The sequence below is a fragment of the Peromyscus maniculatus genome, chromosome 4, assembly GCF_049852395.1.
Source record: "Peromyscus maniculatus bairdii isolate BWxNUB_F1_BW_parent chromosome 4, HU_Pman_BW_mat_3.1, whole genome shotgun sequence".
Lineage (NCBI taxonomy): Eukaryota > Metazoa > Chordata > Mammalia > Rodentia > Cricetidae > Peromyscus > Peromyscus maniculatus.
This window is the reverse complement of record NC_134855.1, coordinates 59,187,043-59,199,717: the sequence shown is the minus strand read 5'-3', so window position 1 is coordinate 59,199,717 and position 12,675 is coordinate 59,187,043.

Genomic DNA, 12,675 nt, shown 5'->3' with positions numbered 1-12,675 from the left:
TTGCAATAGGGTTGTACAAAGAAACACAGCCTTCTTGTTTAATGATAGACTAGTGCTGTCTTTGGCATTAGGCAGTTGAGTTCTTGTGTTCCCAATTGCTAAGTCTCTACAGCTTCAAGTAAACAAGAGACAACCCCACCTTTTTTGTCTAGCTTCTGTGAGGTGAATAGGCCTCCTTTCTTCCAAAATAAAACAGAATGGTCTTATAAATTTTGCATTTTGTATTTGACTTAACACTCTATGTTTTGTCACTGTTGTAAAAAAGTATAATGCAAACACCTGTTCCACTAACATGACAAACAGAGATTCCTCTCATTAGTTCAAAATTTTGAAAAATTGACCAAACCTTCCTAATATTGAGAAGTATTTGTTGGTCACTTATATGTCAAGCAGGTACTTTTAATTAACATTTAAGACAACTAAGAAGTGGTAGGAACCATTATCATTTCAGTTTTACAGCTAAGGAAATAAGACTCAGGAAGATAAGAATCACTTTCTGTGACATTTTGCCCAAGATCACACTGAGAATGAATTATAACTGGCATAAGGATGGTTAGTCACTGGGAGCTGGATCCCATCTGTCTCTGTCTGTTTAGTTAACCCTGATCTCTAGGTCACAGTTTCTTCATGGAACTCACCACATCTTTATAAAGCAATTATCAATTCTAATGGTGAACCCGTTGAAAACTACAATGACATTTTTTATCAGTTCTCTACTAAATACCCAAGCTTAACACACACACATTTTGCATTTCCATTAATAATGATATTTCAATGGAATGTATAACCATATGTCAAATGTCGTAATAATGTTCATTTTTAACACTGGATTCCTGTTTTCCCAAATATCAATTTAGCTGTTGATCCGTCCAAATTAGACATGCCACAGCTGAACTCATCACATCCTTCCAAGCCATCTCTTGGCTTTCTGTCATCTCTGGGGATATTATCAGTTGATATTCTATGACTTAATGGCACCCAGTCAATAAATCAAGGAATCACTTTGCACTCTACCCTTTAGTTCATGTGTTTATATGCCATTTCCCCCAACTATTATGCTCAAACTCTATTCAGAGCAACTTCCCAATATCTCTGTATCTCACGTCATTCCATGAATTATGATTTTAGTAACAATATCACATTAATCTTAGACAAAAGCTATAACTTTGCTCTGTTACCCCCCCTTGTTTTCATTCTCTGTCGTAGTGCATATTAAATTTCCATAATAATTTACCTCAAATTCAATGTTGGCTATTTAATGCACTCTCCTTAAAACCTAAGATATAAATGTTGGTTTCTAGCTGGACCTAAGCACATTTGCATCTCATCATTCTTGCTTATTGAATAATTCTTTCCTAATAGTCTTGCCCAGTAACTGATTCATGAATTCTATTGTATTTATGGAGATTGTCTGTGTCCCATACATCAATGTCCCAGTTCACACTGTTAATATATATTAATAATATTAATAAATATTAAATATATATATATATATATATATATATATATATATATATAACTGTACTATTCTTCACCCTAAAACTTTATTTTCTGTGTGATCATGACACATATCACTCCTGTCATTTCTCCAACTGCCTTATTAGGAACTGTTTGTTATGATTACCAGATCCAAAGTTCCTCCAGATCATGAAAACTGCTACATCTTCATTTAACTTATGCCTACAAATGTGAAAATAGGTACACAATAAATATTTATTGGGTAAATAAGAAACTACCGAGACACAGATGGATGAGAAGTGTTGCGTATCTCAATCCTCATTATATGAGCTGGAAGAAATTGAATCATTGTCAATTTCCCATCATAAGTAACTAAAAATGCATTCTATTTACCATTGTTTAAAGAAAAATACTTGCCATTACCCATATGCATTTTATTCAGATGTTAGTGTTTAGTCTTTAAATTCTTTGATGTAAAGTAAAATCTGAAACTTCAATTTAAATTTATGATTAAATAAGATAATCTACAAACCTATCTGTAGTGCACAATGAGCTCTCAAAATGTATTTAGTGATGTCATGCTATCAATTTCCTAACCCAAAGTGCTAGAAACTTTAATTTCTTAACATATCAACCGAATTTAGCAACATGTCTTTAGAAATAAAATGTGAACACCCACCTTACCTTAAACATTCTATAAAAAACAAACCCAGAGAACAGTTAAAAAGTAGCATTCGTCTTCACGTTGGTATCTCTTAAGTTATTCAAACAAAATATACCAAAGCACCAAAGAAAAGTAACCAATAGCCTTGTGTCTAATGTCTTGACTATCGAATGAAACTGAACATGGAGAATTTAGGTCATTAAAATAGATTTATTATTCTACCATCAAATAACAGTTTCAAGTTTAATTTGAGAAATCATATGTGTTTGTTTATTCCAGGAAATCAACCCCCTAATTCTCTTTCAAATAACAATATAGTAGGTAGTGTTTGTTATCTAATGAATACAAAGTAAAATATTATCAACCCCTTTTAAGATGAAGCAAGATTTGTATTGATGGAACATGAAACTAGAGTAAATGAATATTCAGTAGCCTTACAAAAATGATTGGTTTTCCAATTGCATTTAAAATGGCAATTGGAATCAATAGTCTGCCATTTTAGAGGACATGCTCTATTTCATAAATACAGAGCATAATAATTAAAAATGCTGTTGTCAATAGGCTAGAGGTTAATTGCAAATACAGCCAGAAGGCCAGTGCTGGCTGGGGAGTGTTTAAAATGAACAGGATGAGTCCAGGAAAATATTTGTGCATCTGTGAGATGCTGAAGAATCAATCCTATACTGAGCTGGAGGCTGTAGTAACCACAATACACAAATGCTTAGGACAAACACTAAAAGGATATTTAGACACTATCAGCACCCAATCATTCCAAAGCTCAAAATTTTCACAAAATGATGATTTTTTCACTTCAGTTATGTGAATTTTCAGTATCTCCCAATGCAGTCTATTGCCAGATGACTTGAGATTAGGCAGATCCTTGACCTTCTTGAAAATTACTGTTTCCATATAAATATGTACAGAAATTGGCTAAACTGAATATCATCTAGAGTGAATTTAGGTACATATATTTTTTTAAAAAAAAAAGTGAAAAGGGAAGCTAAAACTAAAAATAGAATTTTCCTTAATTACAAGATTGAACTTAGTGAATTTTATCTCTATAAGAAAACTCTTAATTAATTATACCTCTTACTAACATTTGAAATACAAAGTGAACAATTTATTTAAAATAGTGCAATAATACAGAGATAAATAGTAAATTCTCCTTCTCATCTTCCTATTCTGTATTCTATTAATTGCAACTAGTATTAAAATTTGATATATAACCAGTATATTACTCCTCATGCACGTGAACATTTGAAAAAAATATATAGATATTTTATTTACCTAAAACAACAACAATTACACACAGAACTTTATAACAAACATTTTTTTCTTTTGTTTTTTTAGGTTAATTACTCTAATATATTTTGACTTTTATTTGCTTGACATGCAAAAAGTCATACCTGGGCTAGCCATATGGCTTAGCAGGTAAAGGCCAAGCTTGACAATGTCCTAGACACACATGACAAAAGGAGACTGCTGATCCCTCTGGCTGTTAAAGACATGCTATAGAATGTACACACTCACATGCTCGCTCGCTCTCTCTCTCTCTCTCTCTCTCTCTCTCTCTCTCTCTCTCTCACACACACACACACACACATACAATAATAAGTATATAATTTAAAGAAAGAAAGCAATACCCGATTAATGGATTCATCTTAATAAATTGAGGGTAAATATAAATTTAATAATTGATCACCATAAACCTAAATATTACATTCAAAATATTCTCCCTCCTTTCTCTCTCTCTCTCTCTCTCTCTCTCTCTCTCTCTCTCTCTCTCTGATCATATGTGTGTATGTGTGTGTGTGTGTGTGTGTGTGAGAGAGAGAGAGAGAGAGAGAGAGAGAGAGAGAGAGAGAGCTGTGAACATAATACCTACTCATTTGTGGATAGAGAGATGATTCAGCAGGTAGGAGCACATGTTGATCTTGCAGAGGATTGAAGATTGTTTCCATCCACATTGAAGCTCATAAATACCTCTAATTTTAGTTTCAAGGGACTTGGCATCCTTCTCTAACTTTCCTGGGTACCTGGGTATACATGGGCCACTGTAGACAAATTGTTAAATGGTCTTATTAATAATAATAATAATAATAATAATAATAATAATAATAAACTCGGAGTCAGGTATGGGGGTAAAAACCTGAGAGATCAGAGAAATAGGGAAGGCCACAGTTAACCTCACCTCACCAACTCCTCAGCTTCCAAAGCGAGCTACTTCCTATCTACCCATGGCTATATGCCTTTCTTTTCTGCCATCTGATTGGCCCTCTCTGTCCAGCTACATCACTTCCTCTTCCTGGCCAGTTCTGTCACTTCCTGTCTGTCTGTAGAGACCTCCAGATCTCCATGGTTAACTAGTGCTGGAATTTGAGGCATGTACCACCATGCCTGGCTCTGTTCCCAGCGTGGCTTTGAACTCACACAGATCCAGACAGATCCATGCCTCCCAAGTGATAGGATTAAAGGCATGTGCTACCATTGTCTGACTTCCCTATAATGACTGGCTTTTTCCTCTGATCTCCAGGAAAGCTTTATTGGGTTACACAAATGAAATATCACCACAGGCCACAGGTATCTACATGCAGATAATGTTTTAAAAGATCTAACCACTTAACAAATGTTATCTATACAAGAGGCATTTTGCATGTAAGCTCCGTATTATGCTGTATTTGGTAGCATTCAACTTACATTAATTTAACTTAACATGTCATTAATCCCATTGTCCCTAGCCCCTGATAAGTATCATACCTCTCTTTGCTCCTAAATTTAGCTACTTTAGATGCATGCTTTAGATGGCATGAAGCAGATGATCTACTGTGCTGTGGAATAATCCTTTTGTACACTGTGAAGATGAGTTGCTCTCATTGGTATAATAAAGAGCAAATTATCCAATAGATGGGCAGAAAGAGGTTAGGTGTGAGAGCCAGACTGAGAAAATGCTGGGAAGAAGAGGAGCAGTATGGCCAGAAAGATGCAGAAGAAGGACGGTGTGTAGAAGATGAGGTAACAATCCATGAACCAAGTGGCAGTATGTAAATTAATAAATATGGATTAATTTAAGTTGTAAGAGCTAGTTAGTAACTAGACTAAGCTATTGGCCAAGCATTTATAATGAATAATAAATCTCTGTGTGGGACAGAAACTTCCTTCAGCACTACTGGGTCTAGCTTATTTCACTTTCTATGTAATTGTTCTTCAAGTTCATCTCCCCCATGGCAAATGCAGCATTTCCTTCATTAAGGCTGAGTAATATTTCATTGTGTGTGTGTGTGTGTGTGTGTGTGTGTGTGTGTGTGTGTGTAAGGCTTTTGCTATACTCACTTATCTCTGAACAGATACATTAATTCTCCATATCTTTACTCCTTTAAACAATGATTCAATGGACATGAACATAATAGCATATCAATGACAGAAATTTTTCAGTTCTTTGTGAATAGCCTAGTAGTGAGACTTCTTGATTATATTATAATTTCATTCTTAATTTTTAAAGAAACAAGTTTCAGTACACATAGGAAAGTTAAAATGACAAAGAATAATTTTCTGATCCAAAGTAACAACATTTGAAAAAAATACTTTATAAACTTAGAAGGCACAATAGCAGTTGTTACATTTTTAGAACTAGATGATAAAGAAAATACAATATATTAAAGTTGGTGAGGATGGATAAATCAGTATATTGAGTGACTTATACCTACAAATGTACCCATTAAAAAGAAGAAAGGCTATAGGCAATTATCTGACATTATTCTACACACACACACACACACACACACACACACACACACACACACACACACGGGTGGGAGTGGAGAAGATGCTGTTCTTAGCATAAGAACAACTAATAGGAATACACCACCAACTCAAGCACAATGAAGGATTTGGAAATATTCTTACATAAAAAGAAATTACATACGTTATTTTTAAATAAGTTTTGAAATATTTAAAATATATTTATATAAAACTGTAGTTAACTAATGTGGAAAACATGTTATCTAAGACTAAATATTGAAATACAACCATATATTTAAGAGAATATTTGCAATATACTGTTACTTATTTTATAAACAAATTAGCATAACCAAAATCCAAAGGAAAACATTATGAACCAACTTGACCTAAATATAAAGTTCTGAATGACACAATGTTGCATAAACATTAAAGCAAAACTACAGATTATAAAAAGTATGTAACACTTGACAGCCAAAATGAAAATAGTTGATATCCAAAGAAAGATTACAATTAATCTTACAGCATTAAAAGTAAGGCATTAAAAAAAAAGAAGAAAGAAAGAAAAGAAAATTTACAACACAGGAAAGTTTCTTTACTTTCAAGTGGAAATTGTGAACACATAAGGAAGCTCCCTCACAGTTGGTGGTCCTGAGCCTTGAATTCCAGGGGGTCACTGGCAAGCTTTCGGGCCCAAGGTCTTACATGTTAGACACTAAGAGTTAGAAGGTTATGGCTTAAAGCTTTAAAAACCAAAGAATTCTGAATCTAGTTGCTCAGGTCAGATGGATCATTGCTCTGGGATTTGGGTGCTACTGTCCCTAAGTGCAGCATCCAATGTTGCTGTTCCCGATTTCAAGGGCTGTGCCCCTTGGATCCTAACAGCAAATAGCAGTACACTCCTGAGCTTGAGACACTGGGTCCCTCTGCTCTTTACCATGGAAGGTTTCTGGAATTCTTCCAGTGAGTGAGGGTGTGACGGCTAATACTGGTTTACAGGTTGACATGCCTGAGTAGAGGAAAGCTCAATTGAGGAGCTGCCTGCATCAGACTGACATGTGGATGTCTGTGGAACGTTTTCTTGACTGAAGATTGATGTAGAAGGGACTAGCCCATTTGGAGTGGAACCACCCTGGGCAGGTAGTCCAGGATGGTATAATAAATCAGGTTGAACATGTTTGTGAAATAAGCCAGTAAGCAATGTTCCTCCATGGTCTCTGCTTCAGTTCCTCTCTCCAGGATCCTGCCTTGAGTTCCTGCTTTAGTTTCCCTTGGTGACAGACTGTAAGGTATAAGCCAAATAAACTTTTTCCTCCCAATGCTTTTGGTCACAATGTTAATTAAAGCTACAGAAAGCCAACTGGGACACAGAGTTAGTAGTCTTGCCGTTGGCAGTGACTAGCTTTTTCAGTACTCCATAATTCCTTTTCATCTTAGCTTCTGTTAATTCTGGGCTACTGGACACATCAGCTGTTTCTGTTCTTGCTGCCTCTGCATTGTGTTACCACCCTAGACTGCTCTATCTATTCACGATAAAGGCTACACGTAGACAGTAAGAGACTAGTCAGAGAAATTTTACTAGGGCCTAACTTGCAACACTCAAGATAACGCAGAAGAAAGAAAACTCAATTAGTAACACAAACGGAGTGGAAAAATAGCTTATATTCAGAATGGGAGTGTGTCATACTTGTGCACAGCCTGTGTTTCTACCAATCACAGCTTTGTTTGTACATGGGTTCGAATCCATCCATCCTATATCTCACATATACCTCAATCGCATGCTTTGAACACAATCCAGACTCCCATCTTCAAACAAAAGTAATGTGTTGGGTCACTAGAGAAGTGCTTTCATCACCAGTGAGTGAGGCTAGCTGTAAGATGGGTGATACCACCTAGAGCAACTGTAGAGAAAGTCGTCCAGAGTATACTAAGGATTGTCAACGCCAGAGTTCCCCTCATCCAACACAAGTTGTGTGGAGCAGTCAGAACTGGGTCGAGTCTCCTTCCACAGCAGCCCAGACTTCACTGGTCTTTGTAGCCAGAATGGGTGGGTTTCCTGGAAGCATCTGTGAACTGTTCAAAGCAGCTGGCCTCGGGCGATCACAGCCCAGCCAGTAACTGAAGAAGGGGCCAAGTGATTGACAGCTTCCCATGCAGGGCAGCTGGCCACTAAGGGGAGGGGGATTCTGACACCTGTCAAAAAGGGAACAAATGCCCATCTTCCAACAACTTGGCAAATTTGAGGGGGGAAAATGCAGAGTCATTACAATAAAGACTCATAATAACATTGCCATTCTGAGTAGTACCTAATAGTGCTTAGCCCTACATCAGCTAGGCAGAGAACAGTTGAGTCCCTATGATCTGTATCAGGGTTAGCAAGTAGGGTATGCTTATATTGAAGATATCCACTGTATTCCCCTAGAAAATTAAGATTGCAAATGACATTTGAAGCAATATAAACATGGGAGCAAAAGCAGGAAGAACTGTACCTTGAGTTCTTAGAAATTAAAACCTCTGATTTGTCAGACATGACAGCCAAGAATACAGGCAGCTACAGAAAACACAGAAAAGTGGAAAAGCAGCATCTCAAGAGTAGGTCGAACCTGACCTCAATAGGAGCTGTTTAGAAATAATGAAACCTGGGGACCTAGCATGCAGGAGAAAATTGTTTCAGCTTCCCCAGCAGGGCACTAAAACTGCTGGCTGCAGTGTGGAGGAATCTCATGGTATCCCAGGGCCTGTCATTTACTGTTCCCACAGGGAAACCTCCATGAATCATTTTCTTCTTATTACAAAAGGTAAAGAATCCTGGAATCTGTCGTCTGTGTGGCCAGGCAGACTGCATCACAAATCCTGCTTGCTATGTTAGTTTGAACCCTCAATTTTGTCTCCTAGAGAACTGGAATATTGTTTGTAAGGGGAAGACTAACTGAGAGAGCAGCAAATGTGAACAGCACAGTGTCTGAGATGATGGAAGCACACAGCAGATGTTACCCCAGATTTCCCCCCATAGCCCGGGAAAATCAGACTAAACCTCAACGATGCTGTGAAGCTCCTGGCACAGAGTTCAGCAAGCCAATTAGTAAACCTGTGAACCTCACGCCAACTAACTAGAATGATGTGATAAATTATCAGGAAAGAAATGGTTTCTTAAATTGGATAGACTCTCTCAGTCTAATCAAAGAAAACAGTAACAAAAGCTATTGCCTTTTCAGCATTTGTATTCAATCTTGCGGCAGCTAAAGGAGTCTCTGGAGATGGGGTTTCTTTGTTTCATCTGTAGATGCAGAGGCAGAAACACAGGAGTTAAAGGTTGAAAAGCTTCACTCATTCCAACTGATTACTGGACAAAACAGTTAGCCTCTCTCACTCCTCACCCTTTTAATGAGAAGGGAGTAGAGGAGCAGAGATGCCGCCCTGTGGAGTCACGTGACTCGAAGCAAGACCTATAAAAGGCCATCTTTGAGGCTGGGGAGATGGCTGAGTAAAGGACTTGCTGTGCAAGGGAGAAGATTTGAGTTCCAAACTGTCGCACCTGCACAGAAAGCTAGGTGTGGCAGCAAGTTTGTGATTGCAGCACTGAGGAGGCAGAGACAAGAGGACCCCGGGGCCTCACTGGCTAGCCAGTCTACCCAGGGAGTGAGCTCCAGGTTCAGTGAGAGACTCTGTCTCAAAAAATATAATAGACTTGATGGCCAGCAAGGCGGCTCAGTTAGTAAGGGTGCCTGCACTAATAAGTCTCATGACCTGCATTTGATCATTTGGATACACATGGTAGAAAGAGAGGCAGACTTGAATGTTATCTGCTCATCTCCACACAAGAAGCGATGGCATGTGAGCATGTGTGTGAGTATACACATGAATTAATTAATAATTACTTTAATTTAATTATTACAAATTTTATAAGCGGACAAGCAGTTGAGGAAGTCACACGACATCAACCTCTGACCTCCAGAGTTGCATGCATGACTACACACTTGCACACACCTGACCATATATACATTCATTCAGTTTGCTAAAAATAAATACAATAAAATTCTTGGAGCCCTTCTCTGGGTTAAATATAAAATGTCTCGTAGATTACCTCACAGAACTAAAGATTTTAGAGCACATATCTCTTGAGTAACATAAATGATAAGCAGAGAAGAGCAGGAAGGGAAGGAGTAGACGAGGGAAATGTAGGCTGAAGTAGGTCAAAGATGGACAAAAGTTCCTTCAACCCCCTAAGATTGAGAGAGACTCTGTCTCTTATCTTTCTTAAGTAAGTAAAAGGAGAAATAAGTTATGAGCTTTATTTGACTAACAGAATATGGCAGAGGAATGTTATGTGAATTTCCTGCTGAATCCTAAAAACTCTGGCAAATTCTATTTCCTGCCTAACAAAAAAAAAAAAAAAAAACTGGCCTGATAGTACCAAACTGCCCTGTATAAAGTTTATGTGATGACATGAAGAGACCATCACATAAATAATTCAGTTAGGAGGCAGAACCCCTGGGATCTGTTTTCTGGATGTACCCATAGGGCTTTAGGAACATGAACAAGACCAGCAGAATTAATTCAAATCCTGTACAGCAACACAGTCAAATAAGCACCACAGAGCATCTCCAGCTGATGGCAAATGCATCCACTGAAATGTACAGCTGGGTTCTGGATAACTCTTGTGACTTTCAAAGTTGTGATATGTAATAAAATGATTGCTGTTTGAACTCACTCACACTTACAGAAGTTCTTGAGACAGTAATGGAAAAGCCAAACATATCCTTAACCAAGCAAAATGAGGCAACCAGCATTGAGAGAATGAAATTTGATTCCATGGGAAAATGGTGTTAAACACACCATTTAATTATCCTGTGTGAAGGATGAGACAGTTTATGGGTTGAGGCCTGCTAGAGAAATGTCCGTCCTCCAGTTGATGCTGACCCAGCGAATCATGAGAGACAGAAAGACACCTGACAGCAACTTCCACCCTTGTGTGCAAAATAGTTCTTCCTTTTCCTGCTTCCGGTTCCAACGGGTTTATATTAAATTTTAATCAGGCATGGCAGTGCACATCTGTAATCTCAGCAACCAGGAGGTTGAGGCAGGAGGATGGTGAGATCTAGGAAAGCCCAAGCTATACAGTGAGTTTGAGGTTAGCATGTGCCACATAATAAGACCTTTCTCAAAATGCACACCCCCAAAATCTTTCATAATACCTTTTTGCATATTTTTAAATAAAAAAGACATCACATTTTTAATTTTTATTCATTTAAATCTATAGTCTTGTTCTCATGGGCTTTATTTCTTTTTAAATTGGGTTTTGCAAATTATTAACCAAAATAACACATTATTAAAGCAGGAAGAGCTATAAACTATGCAGTTAAATTTTCGGGGCCTCATTCTTACCACTTTGAATTTGGGAAGAATTAAAACCAATGGTTCTATTTATAAGTGTTTATACGAAGCTATCCATTGAAAGCGGTTTGGTTTTTATTGTTCCTTCCTGTGCTGCTTCACTGTGTCCATGCAGACTTGTAGGGAGTGCAGATAACAGAGGGTTTCCTGATGTTAAATTTCTGCTCACACTCTCTGGTTCTCAGAGGTTTGGAAGCAGTCTTTACCTCTGCAGCACTTAGTCTCCATTATCTTACAAAGAAGGAAAATAGGATTTTACTTATGGGTTTGGAATGAGTATGAACACTATTGAATTGTTAAGTGTAAAGCACTTGCAATAGCATCTGATATATATGTAGGGCCTCAATAATGGATAAAACATTATTATTTTATATGTTATAACATAAAAAATACAGATGACACAAAGGTCTAAATTTGCCAAAAGACTATGAAGAGGTCTCAATACGTTAAAAATTCCTGGCTGAGTATGCATACAAGCATCAAGCTGTTTATGGAATCATAACTCCCTCATTGCAGAACATTCTCTGAACTTTATTATGCTACAATGGGAGCAAAGCTGTCATAAGCAAGAAGTATTGAGCTGGGCATGAACTGCATAGATTCAGAAACACGGATAATAAAAGCCTTCCACATCAGCATTTACTGCTCACGTCAATGCCGTCTGCAGCCTCCATCTACATCCAAGAACTATGCGCCCAAATTTCAATAAGTAATCTCCCTCATTTATTGATAGCTCAAGATCTTTGTTGTCACCCCTCAGATTGAAAGCCGGCACAGATGCTAGCATACAAGCAGTTTTACAGTTTAATGAGTTTAAGAAAAATCTTTTTAGAGCTCAGATTCTCTAATACAATTCCAAATTGCAATTCAAGCTTGAACAGAAAAAAAAAAAGAAAGGAAGAAAAAGAAAAACTGGAGGAGCTTAGAGAAGTAAAATAAATGAAAATGACACCCTGACTTTCACTGTGAGATTTCTTGCATGTGATAATGAATCACGGTTTTCTCTGGGTTCCTGTTGGAATTTCTACCTATTCTCCTCCATATCTCTTAACTTTTACAATTGTTTGCATTTAAAAGGAGACAAAATAAGAACATGAGTGAAAAAATAGTAATATGAATTAGGTCATTTAGATCTAAATCACTAGCTGATCTTTTTTTTTTTTTTTCACACACAGATGGCCATAAAAAAAAAAAAAAAAAAAAAAAAAAAAAACTGGTCAGTCTCCAGTCTCTTTTGAGCTTAACTTGTCACCTGCATTCAAGAAAGTCTTTAAAATGGATTAAAGTATTTCTAGCGCCTCTCATTAGACCCACTATGCGTGATCAAGAGACCAACCTTTGATTTTACTTTTTCTGCTAAATGCAAGCATGTCTACCAAATACTTCAGTCACCTTTACAGGCTTTTTGCTTGAAACTGTTGAAG